The 19,660-nt window shown below is 40.4% G+C and overlaps 1 pseudogene; it reads right to left on the reverse strand.

Annotated features, from left to right (window-relative positions):
* Positions 1-18,564: 18,564 nt before the first annotated feature.
* Positions 18,565-18,823, reverse strand: LOC118650867 (annotated as a pseudogene).
* Positions 18,824-19,660: the final 837 nt, after the last annotated feature.

Below are 19,660 nucleotides of genomic sequence, written 5' to 3' on the forward strand. Positions count from 1 at the left end.
ATTTGGTCCAATGCAGTTAACCAAACTGCATTCTTTATTCAGGTTTCTCTACTGTTTCCACTAATGTCCTTTTTCTGTTCTAGAATCCAATTCAGGATACCACATTACATTTAGTTACTGTCCCCTTCGTTTCCTCTGATCTGAGACCATTGCTCAGTATTTCATGGTCTCTCATGACCTTGACACTTGTAAAGGCTATTGGTCAGGTATTTTCTAAAACAGTGATGGCAAACCTATGACACACGTGTCAGGGGTGACACGCGAACTCATTTTTTGGGTTGATTTTTCTTTGTTAAATGGCATTTAAATATATAAAATAAATATCAAAAATATAAGCCTTTCTTTTATTATGGTTGCAAATATCAAAAAATTTCTATATATGACACAGCACTAGAGTTAAGTTAGGGTTTTTCAAAATGCTGACACGCCGAGCTCAAAAGGTTCGCCATCACTGTTCTAAAATGTCCCTCAATTTGAGTTTGTCTGATATTTTCTCACTAGAAAGTATCACAATGCACGAAGGTTGTCTGGACAGTTGTCCGGATGGTTGTTCTGCTGTTAGGTCTAATTAGCATATTAGCTCTTCATTATATAGGATAACTGAGGTTATGGTTTGTGGAAACAATATCACAGAGGGGATATTCCCTTCTCATGATATCAGCATACCTTATTGTTACCGGTGATGTTGACCAGGATTTCTTGGTTAAGGTTCTCTCTGGATGCTTTCTCCACTGTAAAATTACTACTTATTCCTTTCCAAATTCTATTTAAAAGTGTGTTATCCAGTTTAGCCCTATTACAATAAGAAGAGAATTAAGTACCACCACTTGCAGAGAAGAATTTCAAAGATTTTGTGGACATTAGTTAAAATAGTAATTAAAAAACAATTTGGTTGAGATACTACTTTGAGGCTATGCAAAATCCTTAAAGATTTATCCTTTAACATCCATCAGTGGAGCTTTCTGTAGCATTATAATGGTGACTGTCTATCCCCGTATTCTTTCTAAATTTATTAACTGGAATTTTTCTGTTACGGAGACCTTTCTCCATTTAGTTTCTTATTCAATCATATGGTTATATCAACATGGGTTCATGAGTATTTATTTTATGGTTTGGGTCATAATCTAATATTATTATTATTTATTTTAATGTTCAGATATTTTCCAGATTCAACTATTAAAAGCTTTTATTGCTGCTTATATTCTTTTGACATGATTCCCACTACCCCTCTTTTGTACTTTCGTATTATTTAGCCTCATCAAATATTCTAGGTTTATCCTGAATTTTCCCTTCTTCAGACTTAGACTCACCTTTTTTGTTTCTCCAAGGAGCCCTGGGACTTTTATTGGACAATGGTTAGAAACTAAGTTCTAAATGATAGTTGTGCTCATTGGTCCTGAGATGTCAATGCTTCCAGAACTTCTTTGCAGACAGAGCTAGAAAAATATAAGTGGGTATATTGAACTAGGCACAGCTTTCATTTTTTAGTATCTTCTGCATGTCATCTTATATCCCTCATTTTATTTTGTCCTTGCAGCAGCTCCGTGAGGTAGGCTAAAGTCTGAGACTTGTAAACTGAGGTGTCTTCTAACACTAAGGGTCATACAGAGTATCAGAGTCATGATCCAGTCTCAGGGAGGTGAAATCCATGGCATGGCATGGCTGCACTGCTTGGAAAAATAGAATCTTAAGGTAGGGGGATGTTTTCAGACTATCCACCAGTACTTAAAAATCCATGCTGAATTCTCCAACTCTAAATTTATATTTTTAAAATGTGATTTTTATCTCCCCATTACTGTAATTTAAAAGGTGTCTCAGTTGGAGCATTGGCGCATTCACCAAAGAGTTGTGGGCTCAATTCCTGGTCTGGGCACATACGTGGGCTGAGGGTTTAATCCCTGGTTGGGTGCATAAGGGAGGCAACTGATCAATGTTTCTCTCTCCTCTCTCTGTCTCTCCCTCTCCCTCTCCCTCTCTATCTCCCTTCTTCTCTTTCTAGAAATCAATGAAATATTTTCTTCTAGTGAGGATTTAAAAAAATCTTTTCAGACTATAGAGTTCTAAGTTTTATAGTCTTTTTTTTCCCTTCTTATGATCAGCCTTCAGTGAAAAGAATGTCATTTTTTTTTTCTTTTTCAGAAGGTCAGATAAATAGCTATTTAAAGGAACAATTACAAAGCAAGATAGAACCTCATGTACACTCTCTGACAATGACTGGAAAAGGAAGAAAGGGGAAATGTGTTTGCCAGAGACTGCTTCTTTCCCATAAAGAAAGATCCAGGGAAAGAATAGAGCCCATTTATAAGATTGATTTGCCTCAATATGTGAGAAAAGTTCATATATGTATTTTTTGGAGACAATTCTAGGCTTTCTCTTTCATTTTCTTTGCTTTCTATTTTCAAAAAGCACAATATTTTGAAAAGGCTCATCCCACTTAACTCTCATGTGGTTTAGAAATCTAGCTTAGACATATGTTGTTAATACTTTCATATGGCAGGGGCCTAGAGGGTAGGAACAATTTTAAACTTAACTTTTTAATGCTGTTTTCCTGACAATTCCTTTTTCCTCACCCTGAAGAATATTGCAGTGTCAAAACTCATGAATCTTTCCAAATTCAAACCAATGACTTGGTGACATACAGCAAATGATTGGTTATAAACAAAGTGATGGGGAATAGAAAGGTATTCCATTTATTGATACACATTTTTTTTTATTTAAATTCTTAATTGTTTAAAGTATTACATAAGTCTCCTTTTTCCCCCATTGACCACTCCCCGGCTGCCCCCACCCCCCATTACATGCCCCGCCCTCCTTCTGTGTCCACTGGTTACGCTCATATGCATGGATATAAGTCCTTTGGTTGATCTCTTATCCCCTCACCCCCCCAGCCTTCCCTCATAGGTTGGACAGTCTGTTCGATGCTTCTATGACTCTAGTTCTATTTTTGTTCATCAGTTTATATTGTTCATTATATTCTACAAATGAGTGAGATCATGTGATATTTATCTTTCTCTGACTGGCTTATTTCACTTAGCATAATGCTCTCCAATTCCACCCATGCTGTTGCGAATGGTAAGAATTCCTTCTTTTTTTACAGCAGCGTAATATTCCATTGTGTAGATGTACCACAGTTTTCTAATCCACTCGTCTGCTGATGGGCACTTAGGCTGTTTCCAAATCTTAGCTATTGTAAATTGTGCTGCTATGAACATAGGGGTGCATATATCCTTTCTGATTGGTGTTTCTGGTTTCTTGGGATACATTCCTAGAAGTGGGATCACTGGGTCAAATGGGAGTTCCATTTTTAATTTTTTGAGGAAACGCCATACTGCTCTCCACAGTGGTTGCACCAGTCTGCATTCCCATCAGCTGTGCAAGAAGGTTCCTTTTTCTCTGCATCCTCTCCAGCACTTGTTGTTTGTTGATTTGTTGATGATAGCCATTCTGACAGGTGTGAGATGGTACCTCATTGTTGTTTTGATTTGCATCTCTAGGATGATTAGTGACTTTGAGCATGTTTTCATATGTGTCATGGCCTTCTCTATGTCTTCTTTCAAAGAGTGTCTATTTAGGTCCTTTGCCCATTTTTTGATTGGATTGTTTATTTTCTTTTTGTTAAGTTGTATGAGTTCCTTATAAATTTTGGAGATTAGGCCCTTAACTGATATAACATTGGCAAATATGTTCTCCCATGCAGTGGACTCTCTGGTTGTTTTGTTGATGGTTTCTTTTGCTGTGCAGAAGCTTTTTATTTTGATGTAGTCCCATTTGTTTATTTTCTCCTTAGTTTCCAGAGCCCTAGGAGCTATATCAGTGAAGAAATTGCTACAACATATATCTGATATTTTGTTGCCTATGGCTTCTTCTAAGATTTTTATGGTTTCCCGTCTTACTTTTAAGTCCTCTATCCATTTTGAATTTATTTTTGTGTATGGTGTAAGTTGGTTGTCTAGTTTCATTTTTTTGCAAGTATCTGTCCAGTTTTCCCAACACCACTTATTGAAGAGATTTTCTTGACTTCATTGTATGCTCTTAACTCATCTGTCAAATATTAATTGAGCATAATTGCTTGGGTCGACCTCTGGGTTCTCTGTTTTGTTCCATTGGTCTATATGTCTGTTCTTGTGCCAGTTCCAGGCAGGTTTGAGGACAATGGCTTTGTAGTATAGCTTGATATCTGATATTGTGACCCCTTGACCTTTGCTCTTCTTTCTCAAGATTGCTGTAGCTATTCGGGGTCTTTTTTTTATTCCATATGAATTTTTGTAGAGTTTGTTCTAGGTCTTTGAAGTATGCCATTGGTATTTTAATGGGGACTGCATGGAATCTATAGAGTGCGTTGGGTATTATGGACATTTTAATGATGTTGATTCTTCCAATTCATGAACATGGTATATTCTTCCATTTGTTTATGTCTTTCTCTATCTCTTTTTTCAGCATCCTTATTAATACACATTTTTATCTTTGTCATGATAAAGGCAGATTACATATAAGATGATTAAAATAAATAAAAAGAAATAACCTAAAAATAGTACAAAATAAAAGTGCAATAAGTCTATTATAGTAAAGATGTCTTCCCTCAAAAAAAACAAAACAAAACAAAACAGAACTTAAGATTTTGAGGAGAGTCAGCATATCATCTCCAAGGGAAAGGTAGATTCATCATTATGTGGCCCAATAAATACATTTAAATTTAATCATTCTGACTCAGTTTTTCTTAATGTTAATTCTGCAATCTGAAAAAAAGATCAACCTTATTTCTCTCATTTGGGGAGTATTTTTAGATGACTGCTAAAAGGCTTTTTCTTTCTTTCTTTCTTTCTTTCTTTCTTTCTTTCTTTTTCATTCAACTCCTGGAGAGTAACTAGAAACAAATCTGTTGCTTGGAATAAATGTTCAGCCCATATGTTATCTTTCATGGTAACTGATGGAAGTGTGAAATCCTCCTTAGTATATTCTGCTTGCAGTCTGTCTTGCTCTCCCTTCCCCATCACCATATGTAACACATTTTGTAGTGGGAGAATGGTTTCTTCATTATTTGACTTTGTTGCTTGCATTTTTCTTTGAGTAACATAGAAATTGTAAAGAGAATCCCAGGAATACTAGTATGAAGAATGAACAGACCAACCAAGCTCTTCTGAAAGGCACTGTGAGAAATAATAGGCAATGAAAAGAAAAAAGAAAAATACAGATGAACATTAAGTATATTCTTCAAATCTATGTGCAGAGAGAGACAGAAGAATCATCATAGACTTTGAAAATATAGAGAACTGGGTTTGTTCCCAGCACCACCATTTACCTAGTAGATCCTGCATGTTTCTTAATCTTAACGTTCCTATCTAGAAAATGCTGGTACATAATACCTACCTTGAAGTGTTGCTGCAAGAATTTAAAGAGACACTCCAAGCCCTAGCCAATTTGGCTCAGTGGATAGAGCATCAGCCTGCGGACTGAAGGGTCCCAGGTTTGATTCCAGTCAAGGACACATGCCCAGGTTGCGTGCTTGATCCCCAGTGTGGGACATGCAGAAGGCAGCCTATCAATGATTCTCTCTCATCATTGATGTTTCTATCTCTCTCTCCTTTTCCCTTTCTCTCTGAAATAAATAAAATATATTTTAAAATAATAAAAAAATAAAGACATACTCCCAGAAAAGTGACTGGAACACTGTAGGTATTTAATAAATATTAGTTTATTTCCTCACATTCCTTTCTCTCACTGCCATTTTTGTAATCAGTTATGAAACTTTTAAAAATCATTTTACAATAATTTATGAGCATTCAGCCAAGATCATGGATGAGATCAAGTACATGTTTTATGAAAAAAAGATTTACCAGAATCTTTTTTTCTATACAAGAAAGACAGTAGAAGTTGACTTCTCTTGGCAAGATTCTGTTGTAACTAGAAGACTTAAGAGTTTGAATACAGATTAATACTTTAGGAGAATTCAACCCTAGGCCAAATGCTTAATGCTAGAAAAATAGCGTTTGATGTTTCAATGGGCCTGAGTATTGCTGTTAGCCAAATGTGTGGGGTAGAACCCCTTGGGAATTGAAACTTCAAAAAAGATTTGCATTAGCTCCCTGCAAACCAAACATATAGAGTTTCCTGCAGCTCTAATTGAAATGTAATAACTGTTTACAGATTTGACTGTGCTATCACCACAGAGTAATTGCCTTTCCACACGAAGCAAGTGGGAGATGAAGCAAATGTGCCTAGAAGGGTTTGGAACTTCAATAAAATGTTTCTAAAAATATGGTTATGTGGTGTCCTTCCTGTCTCAAAGCTCAGTCAGAGCTCCACCTCCCAGAGTCAAGTTCCTGCTGGGCTTGGATGTCAGAAGAAACCTTTATTACCCCAGTTTGGGTTCCCTAACACAGGAAACTGCATTTCTCAAAAAATGCTTTTAAAAAGGTACTTATTATCTGTTTTTCATATGATATGTATAGTATTGGGTTCAAAAAACTTAAAGGCATCCTGAACTTTTTATGCCCAATAAGTATGTTGGTATCTCTGCAGAGGGTAAAAAGAAAAAATGCAAAGGAAAGTGGCAAACTCTGAAATTACTAATGAATCCCACTGCAATTCATTCATTGTAAAAATGCTCAAGAATCATTTATAATGGAATACTAAACAACCTTGCTCAAAGCAACTGAAAATATAGTTTAAAGACAGATAAACAAAAAAAAAGGTATTTGGGGAAAGATTTACTCAACACAATAAGAGAAAAAGTGGCTTTTTTACATCCTCAACCCCAAATGCTTTAGAATATCTTTATAAGTGGCAAAACAATCAGGGGAAAGGGGAGATTTCTGCTTTTTGAGAATGTTAGAAAATAATACTCCATTACAGAAGGAATCTAACTTTTTTGAGAGCTTACATAACAAATCTCATGAGGCCAGTATCATTTTCCCCATTTTAAAGATAAGGAATCTAAGGCTCTGGGAAGTTAACTGTTTTCCACATACAGGGTACGTTGCAAAATACAAACTCAAATCCAACTCAAGCTTTCTCCAAAACCAGTGCTCTTTCCAGCAAAAGAAGTGGCCAATTTCAATTCAGAAAAGGGAAAAGTTAACTTTATTAAGAGTATGATGAAAACTGATTATAATCTTAAATATCAAAACACAAGTTGATATTCAGTGACCAACTCAGCATTAACATTCCCAAAGGTCAGCACTCCGCATTTGTGGCTCTAGTCAGAAGTAAACATCTTCACTAGCTGCTGGATAAAGGTTGTTGGTTGTTGTGTGTAAAACTCAACTTTTTAAAGTTACTAATATCAATGATGTTCAACTTTGTGATTACATGATATTTTTAAAATGTGTGAATTCAGTTCTGTATCTGTCTACTGTAGCTTCCATAACAAAATTCCACAGACTTAGTGGCTTACACAAGAGAAATAGACTTGTCACAGATCTGGAGGCCAGAGGTCCAAGATCAGAGTGTCATCAGGGTTGGTTTCTGATGAGAATTATTTTCCTGGCTTCTTATGTGTCCTCTTGTGGCCATTCCTCTGAGGGAGAGATGTCTAAGTCTCTTCCTAAAATGACGAAAATCTTATTAGATTAGGGCCCCACCCTGATGCTCTCACTTAGCTTAATTACTGCTTCTTCTGCGGCTCTCTCTCCAAGTATACTAGTAGTCACATTAAAGTTTTAAATTTTTTTCAGTGTTTTTAAAATCTAACACATTGTGATCATAATAATTTAATTTTTAACAAAGCAGCATTCACTACATAGTATTGACATGTATGACTTTTGTAAACAAAAATGTTAAGTAAATTTCTATTATCTTTTACTATGAAAAAATTGTCAGACTTTGGATGTGACTTTGGATAATCTTAAGAAATATTTTAAATATGTAAAAGTTTAGTGTCCAGCTTCCTCTGGTCTACTGATTTGTCATAAACATCAAGTCATTTTTTTTTTTTATTTCTAACTAGGTTACCAAAATTTCCACCTTTGCCTTCCTTCCTCCATCTGGCCTTCCTCCCACTCTTATTGTGTTAAAGGTCTGTGCTATATGGATTTGAAAATAACCTTAGAAAAAATTCTTTAATATAAATTATGGAAGAAAATATCTACAATGCATTATTCGTGACAATAATACCTGAAATCCTTCTTTCAAGCCTGTGGGTTATCTCTCCATCTCAATCCTTCATGACCTTTCCTGGGTTATGGCAAATCTTTGTAACAGGTCACTCTTGGACAATGATTCTGCTATTGCATCCCCACTCTCTAACCCCCGACCCCAAACTTCACTCACTTCATTTTATTTTCCTAAAATAAGACATTATTTGAAAGTATCTTAAAGAGAAAGTCAGATAAATGCCCCTCCCTCATGCTCACAACTCTTCAAAGGGTTTAGAATAAGACCCAAACCCCAGTCTTTATGTGATGCCTCTTTTCATCATTATGGCCTTGACACAATTCTCATCTCTTCTGATAGTTGTTTCCTGACCACCCTGGTTAAAGTACCACCGCAATTGCCATTAAGCCGATCTCTAGCACCTGCTCAATTCTACTTTCTTTGTAGAACTTGCCACTCTTGAATATATATAGGTTTACAGTTGTGAGTAGACAAAATTCAGAGTTTATTTTTGTACTATTATTCATTAATTATTGTATTATTTTCTATTCAAACAACTATAAACTCATTTTCTCCCCCCCACCCTCAGTATATATAGAAATGGGGTGAAAATTGATAATCCTCCTATATAATAAAGGGGTAATATGCAAATTGACCATCATACCCTCACACAAGATGGCGCCCCCATGTGGTCAAAGATGGCCACCACAAGATGGCCAGCAGGGGAGGGCAGTTAGGAGAGACCAGGCCTGGAGGGGAGGGCAGGTGGGGGCAACCAAGCAGGCAGGGGAGGGCAGTTAGGGGTGACTGAGTATGCAGAAGAGGGCAGTTGGGGGGACCAGGCCTACAGGGGAGGGCAGTTAGGGGTGACTGAGTCTACAGAAGAGGGCAGTTAGAGACAACCAGGATTGGCAGGGGAGAGCAGTTGGGGGTGACCGGACCAGCAGGGGAGGGCACTTGGGGGTGATCAGACCTGCAGGGGAGGGTAGTTGGGGGTGATCGGGCCAGGAGGGGAGCAGTTAGGTGTCGATCAGGCTGGCAGGGGAGTGGTTAGGGGGTGATCAGGCTGGCAGGCAGAAGCGGTTAAGGGCAATCAGGCAGGCAGGCAGGCGAGTGGTTGGGAGCCAGCAGTCCAGGATTGTGAGAGGGATGTCCGACTGCCGGTTTACATCCCTGTGGGATCAGGCCTAAACCAGCAGTTGGACATCCCTCGAGGAGTCCCAGATTAGAGAGCATGCAGGCTGAGCTGAGGGATACCCCCTCCAGTGCATGAATTTCATGCACTGGGCCTCTAGTACCATTATAATACCATACTGCTATCATGATATTATTAATTTTCACCCCATTCATATATTATATATATTGTGACAGAGATGTTTGACTGTCATGTTCATTGCTTCACCCCTATGCCAAAACCAGGCTATAAGCTAGATTACATTATTGTCTGGAGCTAGGAGTCCTTTTTTCAAGTTTACAAGGATGTTGGCAGAATTCAGTTTATGTAGTAGTTGTAACACTGAGGCTTCTTTCTTCTGCTGACTGAAGACCAGGGGCTCCTAAAGGCCTCCTATAGTTACTTGCCACATAACCCCCTCTATAGGCCCTCTCATTATTGGACCTCTCTGATTTCTTATCTCTGGTCACCTGTTTAGGTCAGGCCCACCCATACTCCAGGGGCAAGGTTTACAGGTAGGACATGCACATCAGATGCTGTGTATCTTAGGAGTCATTTAGAATTATTCAACCATATGCTCAATAAATTCTGAATTTATAAAGTGGTGACACTACTGCAACAAATTTCTAAAATAACACAAATGAAGACAGTAAAATAGTATGGAATTGTTTTATATTACAAAGCATATTTTTGTTGTTCCTTTGTTTGTTTTAATCTAATGCTGTATATACCTTTTTATAGCTGAATTTTGAGTGGCTGACATTATTATTTTCATAAATATGATTAACCAAAACTTAGTCACCAGTTTTGGGCATGCTTGTTAATACCTAACTGATCATCAATTCAAAAATGTAATTTGTTTTTTTATTTTAAATTACTCACTTAATCCAATGCCTATTTTATCATTTTCTTCCAATGATTTATGATTTTCTGAAGAAAATTTATGACATCACTAAAAGGATTGTCATTCTCTTGACATTTAATTTAATTATGTTCTTTTCCATCCAAAATAGAACAAAAACACACACCTTTATTCCTAGTATTATGAATGTGTCTTTAGCATGGTAGTTAATAAATAGGGAATTTTGACTCTACTCTTTATATATTGTATAATCTTGTGGAACATATCTCCCAGCCATTGAACATAACTCAGTTAGCCTGTCAATGACATGTGGATAATAGTATTTAACTCAAAACACTGGTGTAAAGAATAAAGAAATAAATCATTTGTAAAAAGGACACACAGTAGACATTCACTGAAGGTGGAAAATATAAAGAGTGGTTTAAATACTTGTTAAAAAAGAAGATTCCCATGCTTTTCCTAGTCCCACTCAGTCAGATACTCCATAACAGGGACACGGGAGTCAGCAGTTTAAACAAATACCTCAATCATCATTAGCACAATAATGTCTGAAAACAGAATATAGTGGCTTACACAAAAATTCATAAATAGAAATATAGTACATTCTAATGTATTTAAATTATTGAAAATATTTTTGTCTTTAAAGATATAATCATTATGTAAAATGTCAAGCTTACTTCCTGTTTTGTGTTAAGTTCTGTATGCTATATGCGTCAGCTTTGCACTGGATTAAAATAAGTATTGCACAATTTAAGAATTTTTGCTTCTTTTCCCAATGTGTTACAAACTGAGATTACCTCATTCCCCCAACCCTCCAAAATCTGAATCTTGTCTCTGTTTTCAAAGAACAATATTCAAGAAGGCAAATATATTCACATTCCAGTTTTTTATTTTCACATTATGGAAAAAAAAAAAGGTTGGTTCTCTATATTTATGTTTGGCTTTTCAATTAGATGCAGACTGGTGATGTTCCCAAACCAAGAATAGAAATGTGTATACTTGTTATGTGACCATAGCTTTGGAACAACAAAAATCAAGATGTGGTTAGAATAGATGGAGATAATTGGAGGGAATATTTGACTATTTGAAACCAGTGTATCCTGAAAAACTAGCCACAATCCTAAAGTTTGCTAAGTGTCCATACTCTCAATTATACTCCTGGATAAAGCATAGGATAGAACTCTTAGATTTTTCTTTCTTAAAGTTTCACATTTCAACTGTTATAAGTTAAATTCAGAAAACTGTCTCTCTTTTCTGTAAACCCCATCCTGACACTGACCTTGAACTATCTGTAGCTCTTAGTTTTGATTAGAACCATATGCAGTGACGATCTTTACTGGATGGAAGCAGATCATTGCAGGGAACTGAAGCTTACAAAAAGCTTATTGCCACGTTCTTTAAAACTGGCAGAGAATGTGGGCCATTTTCCACGGTCACATCAGCCCAGCAAATTGCATCCTTTCCCTTCATGAGGAGCGTATCACCCCCAGATGTGTTCCTAAAGCACAATTTGAAGATAATGAGACAAATACTGGATACAACATGCTTCTGACAGAGGCCATGAGTCTAAGCCTGTGGAAGAGAATTAATTTGGCCAGAGGCTGCAGCTGTGGTTAAGCTTCCCTCACTTCTGAGACCTGGATCGCCAGGCCCCTCAGATTTAGGAGATGCCAATGCACAGATCAAAAATTTTATTTCAAAAAGAAAACAGCCATTTTAGAACTTCTAGTAGCATATGGTTTTGTTCATGGATGGCAGAAGAACTGAGGGAACCTAGCTACCTATGCAGGTTAAATTGCTCACATGAGTGTGGAAGGTTTAGATTTAAATCCCCCCTCTTCATTGCCCCCAAAAACCATTGCTTCACTTTAGTTTAAAATATTTTTAACATGTTATAATTTTACACTTAACATTTTGTTGTAATATTAAAACATTTTTGCCTGGTAACAAATACGACCAAAACTAGGTAAAGAGCTCATAGAAATAATTTTTAAAAGGTTCAAATTAATGAATAAAGGATATAAGGCATACAAAACTAATTTATTATTTATTATATGCCAGGCTGTCTACTAAGAGCACAGACTGGAGACAGAATTTCTGGGTTCAAATTTCAACTTTTGCCTCTGAGTGTAATCAAAAAACAAAGTTCAAAAAGCAACTAGCATTTATGGCACTTTTTCCATTAACAGTTCTAAAGTAGTCTCTGTCCTGTATTTGGACCATTTTTCCACTGAGCGAATCTCCAGCGGGTTTCCTCAGTATCACTTAATACATGTGTATGGATGGGGTAGGGAAGGAAGGTTCCTTCCAAACCTCCACCATCCCTCCAGCATCATTCTTTACCAGTATTTCTGAGCATTCCAGGACACTAAAAATGGTGAACCAGATAGGAACCAAGCAACATCCAAAGACAAAAGGCATTCATTCATTCATTCATTCATTCATTCATTCATACATTCATTTAATCAGTATCAAACTGAGTGCTTACTATGTAGCAGACACTGTTCCAGACAGGAAGAACCAGCACAGAAAAATAGAAAAAGTTTCTCTGATCTCATGGAGCTTGTGACTGAATGGAGAAAAAGACAACAATCAAGCAAACAAATAAATCCTACATATTCATTAGGGTAAAGAGTTGGACTTTGTGTAATGGAGAATAACTGAGTAGCTACTTTAAATCTAGAGAACAGGAAAAGCCCCTCCAAACATTGGAGATCTGAATGACAAAAAAGAAGTAGCTATAGCAAAATGAAAGAAAAGGGAATGCTGGGAAGAGAGAAGAGTTAGAGAAAATTGACCTAATATGAAAATAACTTGCCATTTTCAAGGAACCGAAAAAAATTGTAGTAGGGCATAGAGGTAGTAGACAAGGAAGACAGAGGTAAGAAATAAATTCAGAGAAGTAGTTGAGGTCCAGATTAAAGAAAGCTTGATAAGCCAGGGCAAGATAGATAGTACTGTGTGTGATATGAGAAGCCATTGGGGAGAGTAAAGTGATATAATTAACTTATTGATATTTTTTTCAATCATCAAGGCTGTTATGTAAAACACGAATTTTAGCAGAAAAAATAGGAAAACACACCTCTGGGAAATTAGAAAGGTATATAGGATTCCAGGTGAGATATGAGTGTGGACTGGAGCAAAGTAATCTACACTAATAAAAGACAAAGATGCTAATTGACTGTAACTTCACTATGTCCAAGCCATACCCACCAGCCAATCAGAGTGACTATATGCAAATTAACCCAACCAAAATGGCGGCCGGCAGCCATGGAGCTGGAGCAAGCAGGAGGCTTGGTTGCACCAGCGATGGAGGAAGCCAAGCTACCCCCTGCTCTGGCCTGCTGTGGCCTCTGCAAAAGGCAACAAAGTTTCAATTATAGAAGCTAAATAAATCCCAGATACCTGCTTCCAGCCAGCCTCCACTGGGAGCTTGGGTGGCTGGGGTCCATGGCCAACCTGCAAACAGCCATCAGAACCTCACCCAGGCTGGCCAGGAAACCCAGCGGGGACCTCCACCCTGAAGAGGTTGTGGCCAGCCTACAAACAGCCATCAGCCCCTCACTCAGGCTGGCCAGGCTCCCAAGTGGGGAACCCCACCCTGAATGGGCTGTGGACAGTCTGAAAATGGCCCTCAGCCCCTCACCCAGGCTGGCCAGGCACCCCAGCAGGACCTCACCCTGATCTGGGACACCCTTCAGGGAAAACCAGCCAGCCACACCCATGCACCAGGCCTCTATCCTATATAATAAAAGGGTAATATTCAAATTGACCCTAACCACAGAGCAACTGGTAATCACTGGTCACTATGACACACACTGACCACCAGGGGGCAGATGCTCAATGCAGGAGCTTCCCCTTGGAGGTCAGTGTGCTTCCACAGGGGGAGCTCTGCTCAGCCACAAGCCAGGGACAGCTGCCAGTACAGCAGTGGTGGTGGGAGCCTCTCCCACCTCCTCAGCAGCACTAAGGATGTCCAACTGCAGCCTAGGCCTGCTACCCGCTGGCAAGTGGACATCCCCCAAGGGCTCCCAGGCTGCCAGAGGGATATCTGACTGCCAGCTTAGGCCCAATCCCCCAGAAAATGGGCCTAAGCCAGCAAGTGGTCATTCCCCAAGGGGTCCCAGACTGCAAGAGAGCACAGGCCTGGCTGAGGGACCCTTCTGAGTGCACAAACTTTTGTGCACCAGGCCTCTAGTTTTACTATAAGCTGGAAGGAAGTGAACATAATTGGTGATGAAGTTGGGAAGTAGAGTTAATACTTTTCCTAAAGGGTTATGTATACATGTTCAGGGAAAAAACAGAATTGGATGGCCATGATTCCTAATGGTCAATGCTCGAAGTCTACAATTGAAGTGGGTCCTGAGCCCAAACACTTTCAGTGCCGATTGGGAATTTCCTGCTGGGACAGATGGTGCTCTCTCTATTTCTGGATACTGATTTCACTGCTGTTCATGTGGTCCCACCAGCTCCTGCTCCCTCATCCTGGGCCTCGCTGATCTCTCTATCCTCAGGCCAATTTTCTTCTCTATCTCAACCTTCCTCTGCAACCAAAGACAATTTTCCAGTTTTAAAAGAGGTGATATCTTCTCTTACTCATAACAAATTATTTCAAATCTCTTGCCTATGGACCCATGTTTCCCATTCCCTGTACTTAAACTTTAGGCTTCTAAAACACAAAAGCTATAAATTTATTTCTTTTTTGAATGTGTTGAATGTGTTTCTTCCCCTGTGGCTGTTTTGATGACTAAATAGAGGAAAAGAATCAGTGGGCAGAAAAAAACTTCAAGGAAGTACACACACACACACACACACACCAATCAATATTTCATCATTATCTCTCCACACTTACTTTGCCTATTTAGTCTCAAAATATAATTGTTACTACTACTCACTAACTCACTTTAATCTTATCCTCTGGCCTCTTTTGGTTTAGTTTTCTTACACATTAAATTAGAATGAACAATCATCAAATCACTTTTAGATCCAAAGTAACCATAATTCCATTATTGATTCTGAACAGAAACTAATATTTATTTGCCACCTACTATCTTGCAGTCATTTTAGGAAAATGCTGTGAGAGTCAGTCTATATTATATCTCTCACTTAGATTCAAGAATATTTAACGAGAAGATTATCAAGGCTGTTAAGATTGTATTTGAATTGGTGCACTAGGTATATTCTAGGAGAGAAATCATCCTAAACACCCAGACACAAAAATTTTAGTTGTGTGTGTTGGGAACTGGAACCTATTCTGAGAATAGTAGGGACATGGTGGGAGACAGGAATGTCTAGTGGGGGCAGTTCATCTACCAATACTAAAGGTGGGGAAAGGAGAGGAGAAGAGAGAAGAGGAGAGGAGAGGAGAGGAAAAGAAAGAGGAGAGGAGAAGAGAGGAGGGGAGGGGAGAGGAGAGGAGAGGAGAGGGGAGGGGAGGGGAGAGGAGAGAGAGGAGAGGAGAGGGGAGAGGAGAGAGAGGAGAGGAGAGGAGAGGAGGAAAGGAAGAGGAGAGGAGAGGAGAGGAGGGGAGGGGGAGAGGAGAGGAGAGGAGGGAGGGGGAGGGGAGGGGAGGGAGAGGAGAGGGGAGGGGAGGGGAGGAGGGAGAGGGGAGAGGAGAGGAGGGGAGGGGAGGGGAGAGGAGAGGAGAGAGGAGAGAGGAGAGGAGGGAGAGGAGGGGAGAAGAGAGGGGAGGGGAGGGAGGGGAGGGAGGGAAGGGGAGGGGAGGGGAGGAGAGAGGGGAGGGCATGAAAGGGTAAGAAAATAGAAGATACACATAGTAGACTTATTCATATTACATACATGATATATCATAAGAAATCTACAAGTAAGAGTGAAGGATCAGGGTGTAAGAAGAGGGTAATATGACTAGATATCCTACAGCATTAAGTAGTGAACACAGTTTGCACTTTTAGTCTGTTTTTTTTTTCTTTTTCAGAAACTGAAGTTTTAAAATATTAAGTAACTCTGCAAGATTTTATATATTTAGAAAAAGTTGAAAGGCTATGACTTATCCATTAAAAATTATTTATTAAGCATGTACTATGTGTTAAGCACCATTTTAGACACTGAAGGTACCATAGTAATAGATAATATCGCTGACTTCAAGAAATGTACGTAGAAAAACAATGAAAAAATAAAACAAGTAAATATATGGTATATCAGATGATGATTATGGGTACAGAGAAAAATAGAACAAGGTTAAAATAATAGAGAATGGAGGCAGACAAGGTGGGAGAAATCATGTTAATTTATATTGAGAAATTCTCACTGCTAAATGGACAAGTAAGGTTATTAAAGCAAAGTCTAAAAAATGTGTCTGGTGTACACTTGATCCTCCAATGCCTGCGCATATCATTTGTTTGTTATATACCTACTAGTGGCCCAGTGCACAAAATTCGTGCATGGGGGGAGGGGGAGGTTCCCTCAGCCCAGCCTGCACCCTCTCTAATCGGGGAACCCTTGGGGGATGTCCGACTGCTGGTTTAGGCTCGATCCCTGGGATCACCCTAACTGGCAGCTGGACTTCCCTCTTGCAATCTGGGACCACTGGCTCCTAACTGCTCACCTGCCTGCCGAACTGATCTCCCTAACTGCTCTCCCTGCTGGCCTGACCCCTCTAACTGCTCTCCCCTGCCAGCCTGATTGTCCTAACTGCTCTCCCCTGCCGGCCTGATCGCCCCTAACCACCTCTGCCTTGGCCCCGCCACCATGGCTTTGTCCAAAAGGACATCCAGAAAGTTGTCTGGAAATTGTTTATTCTAATTAGCACATTACCCTTTTATTAGTATAGATTGATTTCAGAGAGGGAGGGAGATAGAAACATCAATGATGAGAATCATTGACTGACTGCCTCCTGCATGCTCCACACTGGGGATCAAACCCATAACCCAGGCATGTTCCCTGACCAGGAATTGAACTCTGGGCCCTTCAGTCCTCAGGCAGAGGCTCTATCCATTGAGCAACACTGGTCATGGATACACTTTCCCTTTCCACTGGGACGTGTTCTGTTTGCTGGAGCTGAAACACTGAAGCTGTCTCACTGGGGCAGAGTGGGGTGCAGTGGGTTGAACTAGGTGAAGCCCCCTGAAAGCTGGAGAGGGGCCTTGTTTAACAGCCAGACTGTTTCATGGCTGTGCTGCCTCGCAGTTGAATGGCCACATTGTTGGGCTGTGCTACTGTCAGTGGGAGTTTACACAACTAAACTGTCTGCACGAATAGCTTCCTCCTCACCACACCCCCAAGCTGGGGGTTCCTCTTAGGGTTGAAGTGACATCGACCACCCTTGGTTGGTAGCCCAATCGGCCACTTTGGAAAGAGAAGTGGGGAATCCTAATTTTACGTGAATGCTCCAATTTCTTAAGTTGGCAACTAATGTGAACTTCAGATGTTTGGGCCAAACCAGAGAGGTGGTCAGGTCTGGTGTCCAGGCCACTGGGCGGCACTGGGCTCAGCCCAGCTATAAAGGGACCCTAGGCGTCTGGGCAGGTGAAGGGGTTGGGGGTATGCTTGGGTAATTCCGATGTCACCCCACTTGGTTTTTTGGGTTTTTTTCCCTACTGATCACAATTTATTATAATCTGTTGGCAGCATAGATAGATATTAGTTACCAGAACTATGTCTTCATAGAAGTGGACAGTATGTAGCCATTCTATGGGGAACTGTGTGCACTTAAGCATCAGCATGATCTTTCAGTTTCTTTTTTTTGTTTTTAATGAAAATAAGCTTTATTACATCAAGTAATAAATACATACAAAGATGCAAACACTATTAGTCACTGTCTTCCAGATGTTTGGATCCACTGATGGGAAAGGCGGAACTGAAATGTACATACATCCTTAGGGGAAATTTCAGTGGTCCTTGTCAGGCGAGGTTAAATAAATTGCTCTTTCTTCTGTATTTATAACTTGTGCATTTTAAAGATTGACTTCAAAGTACTAATAGTCATGCAAATTCTTAAGCAAAAAAAAAAAAAGTTACATTGAAAAGAATTCATACTGTGTGGTGAATGGGCACTGGCTACTAAAGCGCTGCCTCAGGACTCACTGAAACAAACCCTCAGAGTTGGATCAGCTTAGATGAGAAACATAAAGAACCATGTGAGTAACAGAAATGTATCCAGAAGAGAAAAACGTATCTGGGAAGCCAACTACAGTTTACTGTGATAGGTAACTGACATGCATCATGTAAATCAATGCTTAAAACAAAACACACAAAATGCCCTGGGTAGTTCCTAACTAATATGTAAATCTAATAACTTCAAAAATCTCTTCTCCATCTCAGCGATGGGAGGTTCAGAGCCTGATGAACCACGGGAGAGGCACGGGGAGGAGAAACCAAGCTGTTACTATTTTGAAACCAAGTTTCATCTGAAGGGGGTGCAAGCATGAGCTGTCACTACTTGGAAGAAGAGGGAAAGGCTTTCATGCTGACTTAGGGGCTAGGACCTGGTGCTCCGCTCCATCTCGTCCAAGCACTCCCGAATCAGCCCTGTCCTGTGGATGATGCCTCGTTTCAGTCTCTCCATCGCGCTCTTGCTGCCCGCTTATGTGAGTCAGATCTCCTTCCCTAGTTCTTCAGTGATGACCAGCAGCTCAGCATATTTGCTCTGGGGCACCTGGCTGTTCTCAGTTCCCTGCGTGTTAGAGATGGTGGTCCTAGTCACTCAGCAGCTGGTGGTACTGGGAAGACATGGCCATGCTGGTGAAGGCTGGTGAACGCTCCCAAAGGCCTTGATGGAGGTGGCGGGCATGTGCATGGCCAAGTTCGGTTTGTAAGACATCCCCACCCCCCACCCCCCACCTCCCGCTGTGGGGCGCAGGCCCCGTGAGACAGCATCGGCAGCGGTGGTGGTGAGGCCAGGCGGTGGCGAGGTGGGCCTGGGGTCTGTGTGCCTGTCTGTGCGACTGCCCAGCTCCCGCACACTTTTTGTTGTTGACAGCTCTGGCGCACTGACAAATATGGCTGTCCCCTCTCCCTGACACTGCCGCAGTATCATGATCTTTCAGTTTCTTGATGTTCTGCTTGTGCTGCTCAATTTCTTTCTGCAGACGCTCAAGCTCCTTTTTATGATGAGTGATCTCTTCTTCATGTTGTTTCTTCAAGGCTGCCAGCTGTTCTTTAATCCGCTCTGGGAAGTATCCTTCCTCTTCAGCCTTCTCCTTTTTTGTGAAGGTCCCCATGGCTTCCCTGATTGCGCCTGCCTTGGAGCTGAAATTATCTGACCATTGTAGCCAAAGCCTCTGGCTTGCATGGCCCTCACCCCCCACACTTCAAGCCACAGATGTGGCACTGACGCAGAGACTTCCCTGGTTGTCAGTGCCGCGCAGTTCCGGACCACCCCACTTAGTTTTAAATGCAAACCTGCCTTGGACAGGCCTTGAAGGTCTTTTTTCCACGGCAACCACGGGGTAGCAGGCCAGCCGGCACCCACGGCTGGGAGGGTCCGGGGGTGCCAGCTGGCCTGCACCAGGACTCTCTCTGGCCCTGATCACCATGGCGATCACTGGTTAGCAGGCCAGCCGGCACCCACAGCC

The sequence above is a fragment of the Myotis myotis genome, unplaced genomic scaffold, assembly GCF_014108235.1.
Source record: "Myotis myotis isolate mMyoMyo1 unplaced genomic scaffold, mMyoMyo1.p scaffold_m19_p_3, whole genome shotgun sequence".
Lineage (NCBI taxonomy): Eukaryota > Metazoa > Chordata > Mammalia > Chiroptera > Vespertilionidae > Myotis > Myotis myotis.